Raw genomic sequence first — 16,833 nt, 5'->3', positions numbered from 1 at the left:
ATTTTCCTTTCAGCACTGACTAACTCTCAGGTAGTTTCATGGAGCTGGAATACCACAAATCGTCAGAAGTCCGAAATGTCAGGTTTGCTTCCCGACGCATCTTCCCATGTGTAGCAGCAGTGGCAGTTGAAGTGCCCATCTCAATCAGGCTGATGCTTCATTTTATCATCAGTTTGGGGGGTGTTCGTCCTGCCAGCATTCTCCAGCATTCCTGGATTCCAGATGACTGATGTAGGAATACTCATTTGAAATGGATGTCCAGGGTTGCTACATGCCGGGAGGTCGTGGAAGTGGAAGGTATCGGAGCCATTTCATAACCATTTTTCATTTTTTTCCTCCTGTTGGTGTTTAGATTCTCATGATCCTTTGCGCCAGATAATGGACATTATTTCTTATTTTTCCCCTGCATCACTACCGACACCAGTGGATTTCCCCTGTTTGACATATTTGGAAGGAGAACCTACAGAGAGGTGCCAGGCAGGTCAGTCTGCACAAGAGATGGTCTACGGCTGCCTGCCAGTGCTCATGTACCCACATCTGCCCACATCTGCCCCCAGATTTGCTCCATGTAGACCATTAGTCCTGGTGGAGCTTTTCTCCTCAAAGGAAGCATGACTTCAGACCCCCAATGACACCGCTAAGAGAAAGTTTGACTAACTGTAATGTAGAATACTCCCTCCAATCACAGCATGCCCTGCCCTGTATGAACGAAGACATGCCAGGGTGATCAGTGGTCAGCCTACCTCAATTGTTGGTGCCAGCCAAGGTGTCACTAACCTATCAGTTTCCAGGCCAATATTTATCCCTCAACCAACATCTAAAACAGATGATTTGGTAATTTATTTCATTGCTGTTTGTGGGAGCTTGATGTGCACAAATTGGCTGCTGTATTTCCTACATTGCAACAGTGACTACACTTCACAAGTATTACATTGACTCTAAAGCACTTTGGGATGTCCTGAGGTTGTGAGAGGCGCTATATAAATGCAAGTTCTTTCTTTCTATCCAGCAATGGTGGCGGGGACAGGACATCTCAAGGGCTAGGTGAGCAGAGAGGCAGATGCAGTGCTGTACCATCTGCTACATGGACATTTGCAGCTGGCACATACTGCGACAGTAGTGTCCAGCTGTGGCCTGGCATTTAGGTCCACCCCTTTGCCGATGAGCGTGGTGGCCAGGTTGAATGTTGTATACACCACCCACAACACCTGGGAACAGACACAAGAGAAGCTAGCACAACCTAGAAAGCTGCTGAGGTAAGCCTATCCAATGGGTCAATTTAGCAGGGACACAGCCTACCTATGCGTGCCACAAAATGCCGGCCCACACCAGGATCGCACACAAGCTCTTTCGCTGCTGTCTATGCAGACCCATAGGGCACACATCACAGCCCCCAGTGCTCAGTGATTCCACAGCCATGGAAACTGCCACAGAATCAGCCCCCTGCCCCATTACCCAGCCAGTACTGCTGTACTTTGGGACTTCAGTCACAAGCTGATCGACAGTTGGGCCAATACAGTGGCAAAAATGGCAGTAATCTTTGACTTTTGCCACTAAAATTCAGAAAAATACTTCCTTTTCCTTCAGTTCAGCCTGCAGCAATGGCAGAGAATTCCCAGTAATGCAGTTCCCCCAACACGCTGAAGTCCTGATATTCAGTCCCATCACACACGAGTGTGCTAATTTGTAAAATCTACCCCTATATTGTTTCTCATTGTGAATAAATATGGAGCAAGTGACATTGGTTATAATTCCAGGGATAGAAATAAATCAATTCAGGGCATATTTTACAAAACTGTGCTCACAAATCGTCTGCCAAGTCCAAATTCACTGCGCAAACCTCTGCACAATTCGTGGAGCACGAATTTGTAAGATCTACCCTTTATAAAGTTAACCTGAAATTACTAACCAGATTACAGCTTTGAAACTGCAAATCTTGCTTGGTGAGAGCATAAACCGTAAAATTGGTCGTGGAGATCAATGTGCCTGATTCATTATTCCCAGTTTTTCCGGTAGTTACAATTAACAATCGAAGAACCGGTATCGCCATGAGTCAGGCGTGCTGATCTCTGTATCTCAGTCTCCGATTTGTGCTCCCACTGGGCAAGGTTCTATGTCGGGAGCAGAGTCTCACAATTTCTTTTGACTCTTCAAAATGTAGCGTTCAATTTTATGCGCGGAAAATGCAGTCTTCAGATTAGCTTAATGCTGCACTTTCAAAACCACTTGTGAGTTGCCAGGGCATGACTGAGGAAATTGATGGGCCAGAATTTGCCGTTATTTATGCGCAAATGGTACAGCAATTTCAGGCGAGGGGCAGATGGAAATCCAAAAGTTGCTGTCCGAGATGCACCACTCCGCAGTTAGCTTTGAGAAAATGGCATCTTGCTGTCTGACTCACCATTCAAATGGATTGAATGGCGTGAAGTTGCTAAATTTGCGCGGTAGATGCGAACTAAACTCGCCACAGAAAGTCCTGTCCATTTTAACGACATGATAAGTATTAATTACTGCTTGGCACTGAAAATGAACTCTTGCAATTGTGGAGTCTCATTCCTTCAGGTTTTAATTGTTGGAGATTTTAAAAATGTAAAATTTAATTTTTTTAAAACTTTTCCTCACTCCCTCTTAACCCAACCTTTCTTTCCCTCTCTTTATTTCTCTTTCTGTACCTGATTTGACATTGAATTCACCCACTCTAATTTACACTTCCTTCTCAGGCTGTTAATTTCACAATCCTTCAATCTGATTGATTAAGGAGATACACAGTTGCTTGTCCTGTTCACTCAGGTCCCAGATGCCCTGTTTTCCTCGCTGTGACGTTATCAGCTCGCACTTTCAGCAACTTGGCATGCAAAAACTTGCAAGGGCGAGTCTAACTAATGGCAGACACCTTTAGACGCCCTGCCACTGCAACTTCTGGGCCATGGTGTTCTTGTCTTGCGTTGTAGCCTTTCTATCACAGTGCTGAACACGCAGAGCTAGCCCCAGTGTATCAGAGACACTGTGCAAATTGATCAGTAAAGGGGTCTCTGATTGAGACAAACAACAGTGTAAAATAATGTAAAGAGTAATTTATTTCATGCCATTTACAGCTATCATTATATGTGTCTTGCTTTCCACATTGTGACTGTGTGACAGCACAGAATGTGCTCCCTGAGGCAGCCTCTGTAAATAAGCAGTTCTGAAGGGAGATTGTAGCAGAGAAGGAAAAAGAAATGGGGAAAGCAGCTGGTCCAAAATGCATCAAGTTACAGTCGATAACAGCACTGAACTTCAGTTGACCCACCTATCCTCAGTTTCTAGAAGACTTTATTTATAATTGCTTATTCATTCACAGTGTTTGAAAAATCAGCATTCCAATGGTTGAAGGCATTAAGGGCACCCAACAGTGTCAGCCATGGTTCAGTGGGTCTCACTCTCGCCTCTGAGTCAGACGGTTGTGGGTTCAAGCTCCCGCTCCAGCAACATGAGCACCTAATCCAGGCTGACACTCCAGCACAGTACTAACAGAGCACCGCACTGTCAGAGGTGCTGGCTTTTGGATGAGACTTTAAACCGAAGCCCTGTTTGCCTCAGGTGGACATAAAAGATCTCACAACACTATTCGAAGAAGAACAAGGGAGTTCTCTCCGGTGTACTGGCCAATATTTATCCCTCAACCAACATCACTAGAACAGATTATCTGGTCATTATCACATTGCTGTTTGTGGGAGCTTGCTGTGCATAAATTGGCTGCCATGTTTTCTACATTACAACAGTGACTTCACTTCAAAAACACTTCTTTGGTTGTCAAACGCTTTGGGATGTCCTGAGATTATGAAAGGTGCGTCATAAATGCAAGTTCTTTTCCTTCACTCTGCCAATTAAGGACATCCTTCTGAGGCACATTGACATGCATGGGTATGAAAGGTTAACGGAGAGTTCTCAACTACTGTTAGAGCTGGGGCAATCACCACTGCAAACACCAAGACCAGCAGTGATTGAAGATTGACGATCGATCGACCTGCACTGGACCAGTGAACAGAGGACAGCAGCACAATCCAAGGACCCCTGCAGCAGCTCGATCCGAGAGTGACTGGCCCAGCCTCCGTTCTCCAACACAAGTGGGTGTCCATTTCTAAACTCGGATTGTCTAACGACAGGTTCAGTGCCTTTGCCAAATGTTCATTTTTTACAGTTGAATTAAATTAGGAAATAAATCCAGAATAACAATATTACAAAGCTTAAAAGTGGTAATAATGAACTAAAAGTTGCCTTGTCTCCGCAGAGCTGGGAAGCTAGGAGCAGTGATTGAAGAATGTTGTAGGTTAGGTTGATTATAACCAAAGTTTGATGGTTTTATTCTGTGGAATTTACTAGACACAAGTTGACCTTAAGCAGAAACCACGCTCACCCATCTATCCGGGTTTCTGCGGTCTTCTGGCAGCCCATTGAGAGAACCCGAATAAATTCTGACAATAGGGGTCCAGTTGGACTGCCTCCCACTATACCCACCTCCTAATTCATGGTCAGTGTGTTGCACCCCATCTACTTTACCCCTCTCCACTCACTCTCACTTCTCTGCTACTGCCTGACTACCATTGGCCCACAGTTTTTTATCCATTTATTCATTCTCGGGATGCGGGTGTTGCTGGCAAAGGCCAGCGTTAATTGTCCATCCCTACTTGTCCTGAGGTGGTGGTGGTGGTGGGAGGACTGCTCCTTGAACTGCTAGGTAGCGGTTTGATGCAACTGAGTGGAGTACAGGATCTAAAGGTGAGACTACTGTAAAACATAGGCAATGGGACCGAGGTCCTGCTATGACGGAGTGGGATTACATCAATGGGACCAGCTTTAGTTAAGGAAACCTGCCGTCCTTACCCGATCTGGCCTACATGTGACTCTGGTCCCACACCATTTTGGTTGACTCTTACCTGTACTCTGAATGGGCCCAGCAATCAAACCGCAGTAGCATTGTGAAAGCACCTTCACCACACTGACGGCAGCAATCAACATATAAAGGCTCTGTATCTGAATGTGCGTAGCATTCGTAACAAAATGGATGAATTGACAGCTTAAATAGAAATAAATATGTACAATCTGATAGCCATTACAGAGACATGGCTGCAAGATGACAAAGGCTGGAACCTGAATATTCAAGGGTACTTGACATTTCAGAAGGACAGGAAGCCAGGAAAAGCTGGAGGGGTAGCTCTGTTAATTAAGGATGACATGAGTATAATAGAAAGAAATGACCTTAGTTCTAAAGACCAAGATGTAGAATCAGTTTGGGTAGAGATAAGAAATAGTAAAGGCAAGAAGTCACTTGTGGGAGTAGTTTATAGGCCCCCTAACAGTAACCACACTGTAGGACAGGGTATACAGGAAGAAATAATGGGGGCTTGTGAGAAAGGAACAGCGATAATCATGGGTGATTTTAATCTACATATAGATTGGAAGAATCTGATTGGCAAAGGTAGCCTGGAAGATGAGTTCATAGAATGCTTTCGGGACAGTTTCTTCGAGCAGCACATTCCAGAGCCAACCAGAGAGCAGGCTATTCTAGATCTGGTAATGTGTAATGAGACAGGATTAATTAATGACCTCATTGTAAAGGAGCCTCTAGGTAGCAGTGATTGAGTTTTGCATTCAGTTTGAGGGAGAGAAGAGTAAATCTAAGACTAGTGCTTTAAACTTAAATAAGGGCAATTATGAGGGCATGAAGACAGAGCTGGCGAAAGTGAACTGGGAAATTAGGTTAAGGGATAGGTCAGTAGAGATGCAATGGCAGACATTTAATGAGATATTTCATAACACTCAGCAAAGATCCATTCCAGTGAGAAAGAAAGTCTTTAGGGGAAGGACGTACCACCCGTGGCTAACTAAGGAAGTTAAAGATTGTATCAAATTGAAACAAAAACCATATAATTCCGCGAAGATTAGTGGCAGGTCAGAAGATTGGACAGAATATAAAAAAAACAGCAAAGATTGTCTAGAAGAATAATAAGGATGGAGAAATTAGAGTACAAGAGAAAGCTAGCTAGAAAGATAAAAACAGATAGTAAGAGTTTCTACAGGTATTTAAAAAGGAAAAGAGTAAGTAAAGTGAGCATTGGTCCTCTAGAGAGTGAGTCTGGGGAATTAATAATGGGGAACAAGGAAATGGCAGATGAATTGAACAGATATTTTGGGTCCGTCTTCACTGTAGAGGATACAGATAACATGCCAGAAATAATTGTGAATCAAGAGGTGAAAGGAAGGGAGGAACTTAAAACATTTACAATCACCAGAGAAAGAGTTCTCGAAAAAATATTAGAACTAAAAGCTGACAAGTCCCCAGGTCCTGACGGACTTCATCCTAGGGTCTTAAAAGAAGTGGCTGTAAAGATAGTAGATGCATTGGTATTAATTTTCCAAAATTCCCTAGATTCTGGAAGGCTCCCATCAGATTGGAAGATAGCAAATGTAACTCCGCTATTCAAGAAAGGAGGGAGACAGAAAGCAGGAAACTACAGGCCAGTTAGCTTAACATCTGTCATAGGGAAAATGCTAGAATCTATAATTAAGGAGGTTATAAAAGGGCATTTAGAAAATCTCAATGCAATCGGGCAGAGTCAACACGGCTCTGTGAAAGGGAAATCGTGTTTGACTAATTTACATAAAATTCTTACAGGACTAGACAGACTAGATGCAGGGAGGATGTTCCCAATGGATGGGGAGTCCATAATGAGGGGTCACAGTCTCAGGATACGGGGTATGCCATTTAGAACTGAGATGAGGAGAAATTTCTTCACTCAGAGGGTGGTGAACCTGTGGAATTCTCTACCACAGAAGGCAGTGGAAGCCAAGTCATTAAATATGTTCAAGAAGGAGATAGATACATTTCTTAATGTTAAAGGGATCAAGGGATATGGGGAAAAAGCGGGAACAGGGTACTGAGTTAGACGATCATCCATGATCATTTTGAATGGTGGAGCAGGCCCGAAGGGCCGAATGGCCTACTCTTGCTCCTATTTTCTATGATTTTTCTATTAGAGTTCTTTGAGGAAGTAACAAGCAACATGGATAAAGGGGATCCTGTGGAATTCCAGAAGGCATTTGACAAGGTGCCATATGAAAGGCTTCTACACAAAATAAGAGCTCATGGTGAAGGGGGTAACATATTAGCATAGGCAAGCTCTCTGTCTTTCACTTCACAGCAGGGGGAGGAGGGGTGTGATTGGAGGAAGAGGCCAACCACTCCCTATGAGTGCCCGCCATGTCCTCACCAACTCCGTCCTGGCATCTGACCCGTGTAAATACCAGCACAGCCACAGAGCCACCCACTTGCGATGAATTCAAGGGTCAGAAGGGTTGTCATCGAGTGAGTTACTGAGCACCCGTGAAACTGAAGACCCGAGAGTAGGGGAGAGGGGAGGAGGATAGGAGAACTGAAGAAAGAGAGGAACAGAGGGGGAGGAAGAGATGGGGAGGAGGAGAGAGGGAGGAAGAGAGGGAGAGGCGGAAATGGGGAGGAGGAGAGAGGGAGGAGGAGAGGAAGAGAGGGGGAGGAGGAAAGGGGGAGGAGGAGAGAGGGAGGAGGAGAGGGGCAGGAAGAGAGGAAGAGAGGTGGAGAAGGAAAGGGGGAGGAGGAGAGGGAGAGGAGGAGAGGAAGAGAGGGAGAGGAGGAAAGGGAGAGGAGGAGAGGAAGAGAGGGGGAGGAGGAAAAGGGGAGGGAGAAAGGGTGAGGAAGAGAAGGGAGGAAGAAAGGGGGAAGAAGAGAAAGGGGGAGGAAGAGAGAGGGGAGAAAGAGAGGGGCAGAGGAAGAGCTCTTCCTCCACGGATGGGGGGAGAAACAACTGCCATCGCCCGAGGAGCCTACGGACCCAGATCTCAGGGGCCCGGCCTTTAATGATTCAGGTGCATCGATCTCATGTGGACACAGTGGAGATGGTTTCCAAGCGAATGTTTGAGATGATGGATAAGTGGGAGGAATCCACTGTCCACTCTGTTGCAGGAGGTTATTCGTGATCTGCAGAACTGTGACAGGCTGGGAGATTGTTGCAGCATCAAGACGTCAGGAAGAGCTTCTAAGGACAAAAGTCACTCCTGGAGTGGGAGCTAACAATGTTTCAACAGAAGCTTCGAGGGCCGGCTTGAATCCACACTTACACAGGGCTTCCAAGACCTGATTGGTACTATTCGGTCCGTGATGGCATCAATCAGAGGCAGCGCTGGTGGGCTTCAAGGATTGGCAGAGATGTCTCCCCAGAAAGCGGAAATGGACCTGTCTTTCAAACGCCCCCCCATCCCTATTTTATCAAACAAAATTTGACACCAAGCCACATGATGTGACCAAAAGCTTTGTCAAAGTGGTAGGTTTTAAGGAGGGTCTTAAAGGAGGAGAGAGAAGTGGAGAGGCAAAGAGGTTTAGGGAGGGAATTCCTGAACTTAGAGCCTAGGCAGATGAAGGCACGGCCACCAATGGTGGAGTGATTAAAATTGGGAATGCGCAAGAGGCCAGAGCGGGAGGAGTGCGGAGATCTCAGAGGGTTGTAGGGCTGGAGGAGGATACAGAGATAGTGAGGGGTGAGGCCATGGAGGGATTTGAAAACAAGGAGGAGAATTCTAAAATCGAGGTGTTGCCGGACTGGGAGCCAATGTAGGTCAGCGAGCACAGGGGTGATGGGTGAACGGGACTTGGTGCGAGTTAGGAGACGGGCAGCAGAGTTTTGGATGAGCTCAGGTTTACGGAGGGTACAAGGTGGGAGGCCGGCCAGGAGAGCATTGGAATAAGAGTAGATTATGAACTAGAGTAAGCAATTTAGCTGGCACAAGGGGTAATCATAGTACTAAAAGTACTTGTCGAAAGGGAAAGTGGCTTTTGTTGGCACTTCCTGGTGAACCTTGTTGTCTGCAGTAATGAGAGCTTTTTGTCACATGGAGTGAACTCAGCATGGTCAAGCTCTATTAGCATTTCTTTTTAGATTAAACTTTAAAAACAAATCATGAATGCGATGAGATGTGGCTAAATCAGAATAAAAGTAGTTTTCTTTTTTAACCCATATTGTATTTAGTTAAAATTTAGTACCCTGATTTATGGGCTGGTGCAGTGGTTTTACTGCTGGGACCATTGCTAAATCCAGCCCAGAATGTTGAGTTTAAGGATTGAATTCAAAACCAAATCCATCCAGTTCCCAGTGAGAGCAGCTCATCAGCACCAAACTATCCGAGACTCGGTCCTTACACGAAACAAGAAAAGTTTCATTGTTTTCTAGCAATTGGATTTTGATTGAAATTTCTGTGGAGATCTCGAGGTTTATTTGTTAAAGAAACACCAAAGACCCATTCTTCAATGGATTAATAATTGGGGAATATGAAGTATTTCTTTTCAAATGTTTAAAATCTTGTCTCAACCTTACATCTGCCATTTATCAATCCTAATGGTCTGACCTTACCTTCTTGGGTGTGAATCTGTGAGCAGCACATTTCGCAGCAGTAATAACGTTTAAAACCTCAAGATTCAGCATTTTTATAGTTCACGGAGGTGTTTTAGCTTTGTGGAAAATACATTAGAAATAGATAGAAAGGTGGAAAGAGAAACCCAGGATTCCAGGACACGCAGAATAACCACAGTGGGGTTGATTTTAACCTCCCACCCCCAGCCGACGGGTTACGGTGTGTGGGAGGGTTTAAAATCGTCCGTGTTCACTTACTAGCCAGAGGCTGCACCATTCCCACCCAGAGACATCTTGGGCTAGATTATGCTGGAGCAGGACATCTCGCACCGTGCCCCATTAGTTAAGCTTGTTCATGCACATTTCGATTTTTTAATTTTCTGCCCAAAAAGTTGCTGGAAGTGTGAGCTAGTAACAGTGCGACGAGGGCAACAGGACATCTTGGTGAACAACGGGACAAACAGTGTATCTCCCTAAACAATGAGGTTAAAGGATTGAGAATGAATTAGAGTGGGTGAATTCAATGTCAAATCAGATACAGAAAGAGAAATAAAGAGAGGGAAAGAAAGATTGGATTAAGAGAGAGGGAAAAAAAGAGACAGAAAAGAAAAACAAGAACGTTTTGTTTTGAATTTAACATTTGACATTTTTAAAATCGCCTAAAACAATTCACAACCTGAAGGCATGAGACGCCACACTTATAATTGTTCACTTTCTGGGCCAGAGAGGTTGATTGGCAATCAATTATCATGTCGTTAAAAGGGTACTTACACTGTTGATTACTAGACTTAACTTTCTGTGGCAAGTTTAATGGGCAATTAATATGCAAATCCAGCAACTTCATGAATGGTACGTTGGCCTTCATTGCAAGAGGATTTGAGTACAGGAGCAGGGATATCTTACTGCAGTTGTACAGGGCCTTGGTGAGACCACATCTGGAGTATTGTGTGAAGTTTTGGTCTCCTTGTCTGAGGAAGGATGTCCTTGCCATGGAGGGAGTGCAACGAAGGTTTACCAGACTGATTCCTGGGATGGCAGGACTGACATATGAGGAGAGATTGGGTCGACTAGGCCTATATTCACTAGAGTTTAGAAGAATGAGGGGTGATCTCATTGAAACATATAAAATTCTAACAGGACTAGACAGACTGGATGTAGGGAGGATGTTCCCGATGGCTGGGGAGTCCAGAACCAGGGGTCACAGTCTCAGGATACGGGGTATGCCATTTAAAACCGAGATGAGGAGAAATTTCTTCACTCAGAGGGTGGTGAACCTATGGAATTCTCTACCACAGAAAGCAGCGGAGGCCAAGTCATTAGATGTATTTAAGAAGGAGATAGATATATTTCTTAATGCTAAAGGGATCAAGGGATATGGGGAAAAAGCGGGAACAGGGTACTGAGTTAGACGATCATCCATGATCATTTTGAATGGTGGAGCAGGCCCGAAGGGCCGAATGGCCTACTCTTGCTCCTATTTTCTATGTTTTTCCATGAAAATCACGGGGAGGTTAAGCACAAGATGCTGTTTTCACGAAGCTAACGGCAGAGCGGTGCAAATCGGCCAGCAACTTGTGCCGATATTTTTTTTATTCGCTCATGGTTATGTGGGCGTCACTGGCGAGGCCGGCATTTATTGCCCATCACTAATTGCCCTTGAGAAGGTGGTGGTGAGCCGCCTTCTTGAACCGCTGCAGTCCGTGTGGTGAAGGTTCTCCCACAGTGCTGTTAGGAAGGGTGTACCAGGATTTTGACCCAGTGACGATGAAGGAACAGCGATATATTTCCAAGTCGGGATGGTGTGTGACTTGAAGGGGAACGTGCAGGTGGTGTTGTTCCCGTGTGCCTGCCGCCCTTGTCCTTCTAGATGGTAGAGGTCACGGGTTTGGGAGGTGCTGTCATGGGGTATCTTTTCTTCGGCACAAGTTGCTGGACAATTTGTGCATTAATAATGACGTGCGTCGTTCAGATGCCGTTATTTTTTCTGCAAAAATCTGGCCCTATATCCTCACTGACATCGAGTTCGACCGAAGCTCCAGCTTCACTTTTCTGTGGAATCTTCGTGGACCTGAAGTGCCCTCCCAACCCCACCCACACCGGGCCCCACAAGGAGTCCTTGGGCCTCCACACAGCCCCGGCCGTGCCTCTGCTTCCCAGTGCCTGCACCTGCTGTCAAAGCCTCTACCCAGCGCTAACTTCATGCCAGGGACCGTTCCCTTGAGCTCCTGTTCCCATCCACCGGCCACGATGTCACTGCCACTGGTTTCGAGCGGGAGACAATGCTGGAATATTTAAATGAGGCCTGGAATTCATGCTGAACTCTCCACAAAGGTTTCCCCCCCCCCCACCTCACAATCCCCAGTATGCGCGACACATATTGCAGCTCGTCGCAATCCAAATTGGAAAGAGGCATTAGGCCCCCCGATTTGCATCAGCAATGGGACTAACACCCGGTTTAGGCAACTGCAGAGCGCCCTAGCCAATATGGCATGTGGCACATACCAGCGCGGAATGAGCGCGTGCTCACTACCCGCCATATTGGACCCTTCAGTGCCCTTTTTTGGGCTGAGATTCAGGCACTGCATGATCCAATTACTAGGCCCTCAGGTTTCATTCTTGTGGTTTCTGATGTTTTCTTAGCCCCATGATGTGTTGGTGCCTTATAACATGCACCAACCTCTGCATTAACCTTTGTGTATATTTAACATTTATGAAGGTTCTAGGAGCCATAATGAAATGATTCTGAACTCTTCCTGAATATCGAGTTAACAATGCGTGAACGCTGATTGCCAATTCTCAATGATCATCTATCAACGTTCAGGCAGTCCCTTAGCTCATTATTTACAAGAACTGTGACTTTTCAGCTTATGTTTCAGGTTCAGGGACACAACGGTTTAAAGTACGACTTTGGCAAGATTCAAGTAGCAGGAAATTCCAAACGTTCACTTATAAACATCAATAAACATCTACGAGAAGCTTTCAGGGATTCTGCCAAAGTGATTATGAAATGTATCTCAAAATCTATGAAAAATGTATGAATTCCACGAACATTCATTAAAGTTCATCAGGTAAAGTGTGCAAATTCAGGGCTGTTCGAATACAAAATTTGATGAGTAGCACTCAATTTTCTTAATGTTTTTATTAATGAATATTTATTACGAATATCTAGCTCGCACTGTATTCATTTGTGAACAATTCTCTCTTCTTGACAACAATAAGTTTAAGAATATTCAAAATCCTCAAAGTGTTGTAATTGAAACTTCAGACAAACATCTTATCTGATTTATCCAGAGTCATTTTTTTATTCAATAAAGACAAATGGATTGTAAATCTGACAGTTACCTTCGGCATATAGCGGCGAATAAATGAAATATTCTGATAGTTTGTCTGCGAAATCTTCAATTTAATTTATTGAACAAATTAATCAGCAGAATTTCAGGAAAACTGAAAAATTGAGGTTCAAACAAAGTTTGCGGGCAGAAAGATCCCACAAACAGCATTGAGATAAATGACCAGATAATCTGATTTAGTGATGTTGGTTGAGGGATAAATATTGGCCAGGACACCGGGGAGAATTCCTCTGCTCTTCTTCAAATAGTGCTGTGGGATCCTTTCCATCCGCCTGAGAGGGCAGAAGGGACCTCAGTTTAACATCTCATCTGAAAGACAAAAGTGCAGCACTCCCTCAGTACTGCACTGAAGTGTCAGCCTGGATTATGTGTTCAAGTCTCTAGAGTGGGATTTGAACCTACAACCTTCTGATTCCAAGGCAAGAGTGTTACCCACTGAGCCACAGCTACCACCTTAATGATATTGAAATATTTCATACTTCAATATGTACAGTTCAATACTTCATATTTCGTCACTAATGGATATCCCACAGTACTGCATGTGGTAAGTTAGAGGACGTGTTCTATAAGGACAGGAGCCTTATGCCATGCAAAGGCAATGACCTGGAAATTGCACTAAAAGTAACGGCGAACACAACAGTGCTCACCGTTATTTCTGTGCAAATGGTAGAGCAACTTCCAGCGACCGCACATGTGCAGTTAAATGCGGAAATCCAGAAGTTCCTCTACCAGATGTCCTGCTCCTCCAGAAGCTTTGCAGGAAGGGCATCTCGCTGGCTGACTCACTGTTGAAATGACTGCAACAGCGCGAAATTCCTGAACTGCCCTGATGGAAACAAAGTCATCTCGCCAGAAGAAGGCACGTCAAGTTTTTTTAGTCCAACCAAAATTTTTACGGCGTGGTAAGCCTTAATGACTGCCAAACAACCTCTCCAGCACAGAAAATTAACTTTTGCAAGTGCGGAATCTCATTCCTTCAGATTTTAATTGTTGTTGGACATTTAATTTTTCTTTACTTTTTCTTTCTGTCTATTTTATCTGTCTTCTAATTCAATATTTTTTTACCCTCTCTATTTTGCTTTCTATAACTGATTTTACATTGAATTTACTATTCTAACTTACACTTCCAGGTTCTGTGTCTGCGCTGCTTATTAACGGGGTTTCAATCTGATTGATTAAGGGGATACGCAGCTGCTTGCCCTGTTCACACAAGTCCCAAATGCCCGGGAGAGGGCATTGCACTGAATTGAGGACCCGATGAGAGGAAATTGCAATGCAAAAGGCCATCAAACGTCTATGGGGCAAGTCCAAGTCTTGTTCGTTGGCCACTCAGAGCAAAATCAAGCCCAATGTGTTATTTTCGTGCTAAAACACGCATGCGTGTAACTAAAGAGTGCACCGGTAACATATTGAACCTGGTTGCCCCCAGTAGCTGAAACATTTTTGTTAAAAATTTAAATTTTGCAGGGCTACGTGTCCTTTAGAATTTAAATCTCCCATACCGCAGCAATACTAGACGCCAGGGGTGCAGAGACATGCCTATCACCCAGTGTTGCTCAGGCGCAAAATGATGGGAAATACTTTTAATGATTTAAATACACATGCCCATACTTATGCACATTCTATGTTCAGTAATGGCAGGGGAGAGTGAGGGATTGGTGGAGTTGCTCCCAAAGAATTTCTCACAACGACCTTCTGGAGTTGCGCTGGGCATCCAGTGACCAGTAAAGTTCCAATGGAAATCCTGCCCCACTCTGACTACAGGCAGTAGTTGCTCTAAATTGTTCAAATCAATTACATGCTGATTGCTGTTATCATGTGCGTGGGTCAATTAGAGGTCAGTTGTTTTTTTTTCTTCTTTTGCTCAATTACAGCCTACGTAATTCCGACAATTGGGTCAATAAATTATTTTCTGCTGCTGAGGAAGTTTCTCAGTAGATTACAAATATTGAGGTTTTTTTTAAGTATGAGGTACATTTTTGGAAGCCTCCCTCACCATCAGTGGGAGACGTGCAAAATTAACCTTATAATTTTCATATAGAAATACTTGCAGGGTGACAAACAAAACATGTGACACACGCAGAGTATATAATGGCCCAGAATTTGCTGGAGCAGGGCATCCCACAGTGTTTTTTTTATTCATTCATGGGATGTGGGTGTGTATCTGGCGAGGCCGGCATTTATTGCCCATCCCTAATTGCCCTTGAGAAGGTGGTGGTGAGCCGCCTTCTTGAACCGCTGCAGTCCGTGTGGAGAAGATTCTCCCACAGTACTGTTAGGAAGGGAGTTCCAGGATTTTGACCCAGCGACGATGAAGGAACGGCAATATATTTCCAAGTCGGGATGGTGTGTGACTTGGAGGGGAACGTGCAGGTGGTGTTGTTCCTATGTGCCTGCTGCTCTTGTCCTTCTAGGTGGTTGAGGTCGCGGGTTTGGGAGGTGCTGTTGAAGAAGCCTTGGCAAGTTGCTGCAGTGCATCCTGTGGATGGTACACACTGCAGCCACTGTGCGCCGGTGGTGAAGGGAGTGAATGTTTAGGGTGGTGGATGGGATGCCAATCAAGCGGGTTGCTTTGTCCTGGATGGTGTCGAGCTTCTTGAGTGTTGTTGGAGCTGCACTCATCCAGGCAAATGGAGAGTATTCCATCACACTCCTGACTTGTGCCTTGTAGATGGTGGAAAGGCTTTGGGGAGTCAGGAGGTGAGTCACTCCCCGCAGAATACCCAGCCTCTGACCTGCTCTTGTAACCACAGTATTTATATGGCTGATCCAGTTAAGTTTCTGGTCAATGGTGACCCACAGGATGTTGGTAGTGGGGGATTCGGCGATGGTAATGCCGTTGAATGTCATGGGAAGGTGGTTAGACTCGCTCTTGGTGGAGATGGTTACTGTCTGGCGCGAATGTTACTTGCCACTTATGAGCCCAAGCCTGGATGTTGTCCAGGTCTTGCTGCTTGCGGGCTGGGACTGCTTCATTATTTGAGGGGTTGTGAATGGAACTGAACACTGTGCAATCATCAGCGAACATCCCCATTTCTGACCTTATGATGGAGGGAAGGTCATTGATGAAGCAGCTGAAGATGGTTGGGCCTAGGACACTGCCCTGAGAAAATCCTGCAGCAATGTCCTGGGGCTGAGATGATTGGCCTCCAACAACCACCACCATCTTCCTGTGCTTGGTATGACTCCAGCCACTGGAGAGCTTTCCCCCTGATTCCCGTTGACTTCAATTTTACTGGGGCTCCTTGGTGCCACACTCGGTCAAATGCTGCCTTGATGTGCCCCCGTGAGATGGATATCTTCCCTCACCCTTCAGCTAGAAATTCTTTTACGCCCTAACTTGCTGGAAGTGTGAGCTGGTAACAGGGCATCTGGGACCTTGGTGATCGACAGGGCCAATAGTGAATCTCCTTAACTAATGAGATTTTAGCATTTAGAAAGCAAGAGAGGAAGGACAGAGATGGAGGGTGAATTAGAGTTAATCAGGTACAGCAAGAGAAATAAAGAGAGAGAAAGAAAGATTAGATTAAGAGAGAAAAAAGGGACAGAAAGAAAAAGTAAGAAAAAATTTAAAACATTTTACATTTTAAAAATCTCTAACAACAATTTACTACTTGTAGGAATGAGACTCCACAGTATCAATTGTTCCCTTTCGTGGGATGGAGAGGTTGAGTGGCATTGCAGGAACATAAATCTCTTCATTTAAAGGGTCGTTAAATACCAGCCCTAACTTTTTGCGGCGAGTTTAATTCGATTTAACAGTGCAAACTCAGCAGTTTCTTGAAACTCACGGGGAGGTTGAGGGCGAGCTGCCGTTTTCGTAAAGCCAACGGTGGAGCGGCACAAATCATCCAGCAATTTGTGGTGATTCGCAACTCGCAGGGTATCTCTTCCTTGCCACAAATTGCTGGGTTATTTACACACTAATAATGAGCGCCATTAAACTCGCCATTATTTTCCCAGCAAATTCCGGGCCATTATATGTAAAAATTAAACACTAACCGTTCCCCATAACATAGCCTACAACGAGCCCAGGGCACACTGTTGCAAGTGGGAGTGGGCTG

At 44.9% G+C, this 16,833-nt stretch overlaps 1 long non-coding RNA gene across 1 annotated transcript; it reads left to right on the top strand.

Annotated features, from left to right (window-relative positions):
• Nucleotides 1-3,384: 3,384 nt before the first annotated feature.
• LOC137335217 (uncharacterized) lies at nucleotides 3,385-14,715 on the top strand. The gene is made up of 2 exons (XR_010966365.1): nucleotides 3,385-4,106; nucleotides 12,136-14,715. It is a non-coding gene; the product is annotated as an uncharacterized lncRNA (long non-coding RNA).
• Nucleotides 14,716-16,833: the final 2,118 nt, after the last annotated feature.

This window comes from Heptranchias perlo, chromosome 2 (assembly GCF_035084215.1).
Source record: "Heptranchias perlo isolate sHepPer1 chromosome 2, sHepPer1.hap1, whole genome shotgun sequence".
Lineage (NCBI taxonomy): Eukaryota > Metazoa > Chordata > Chondrichthyes > Hexanchiformes > Hexanchidae > Heptranchias > Heptranchias perlo.
The sequence above is the reverse complement of the archived record's forward strand: the minus strand, read 5'-3'. Positions and strand labels throughout refer to the sequence as shown.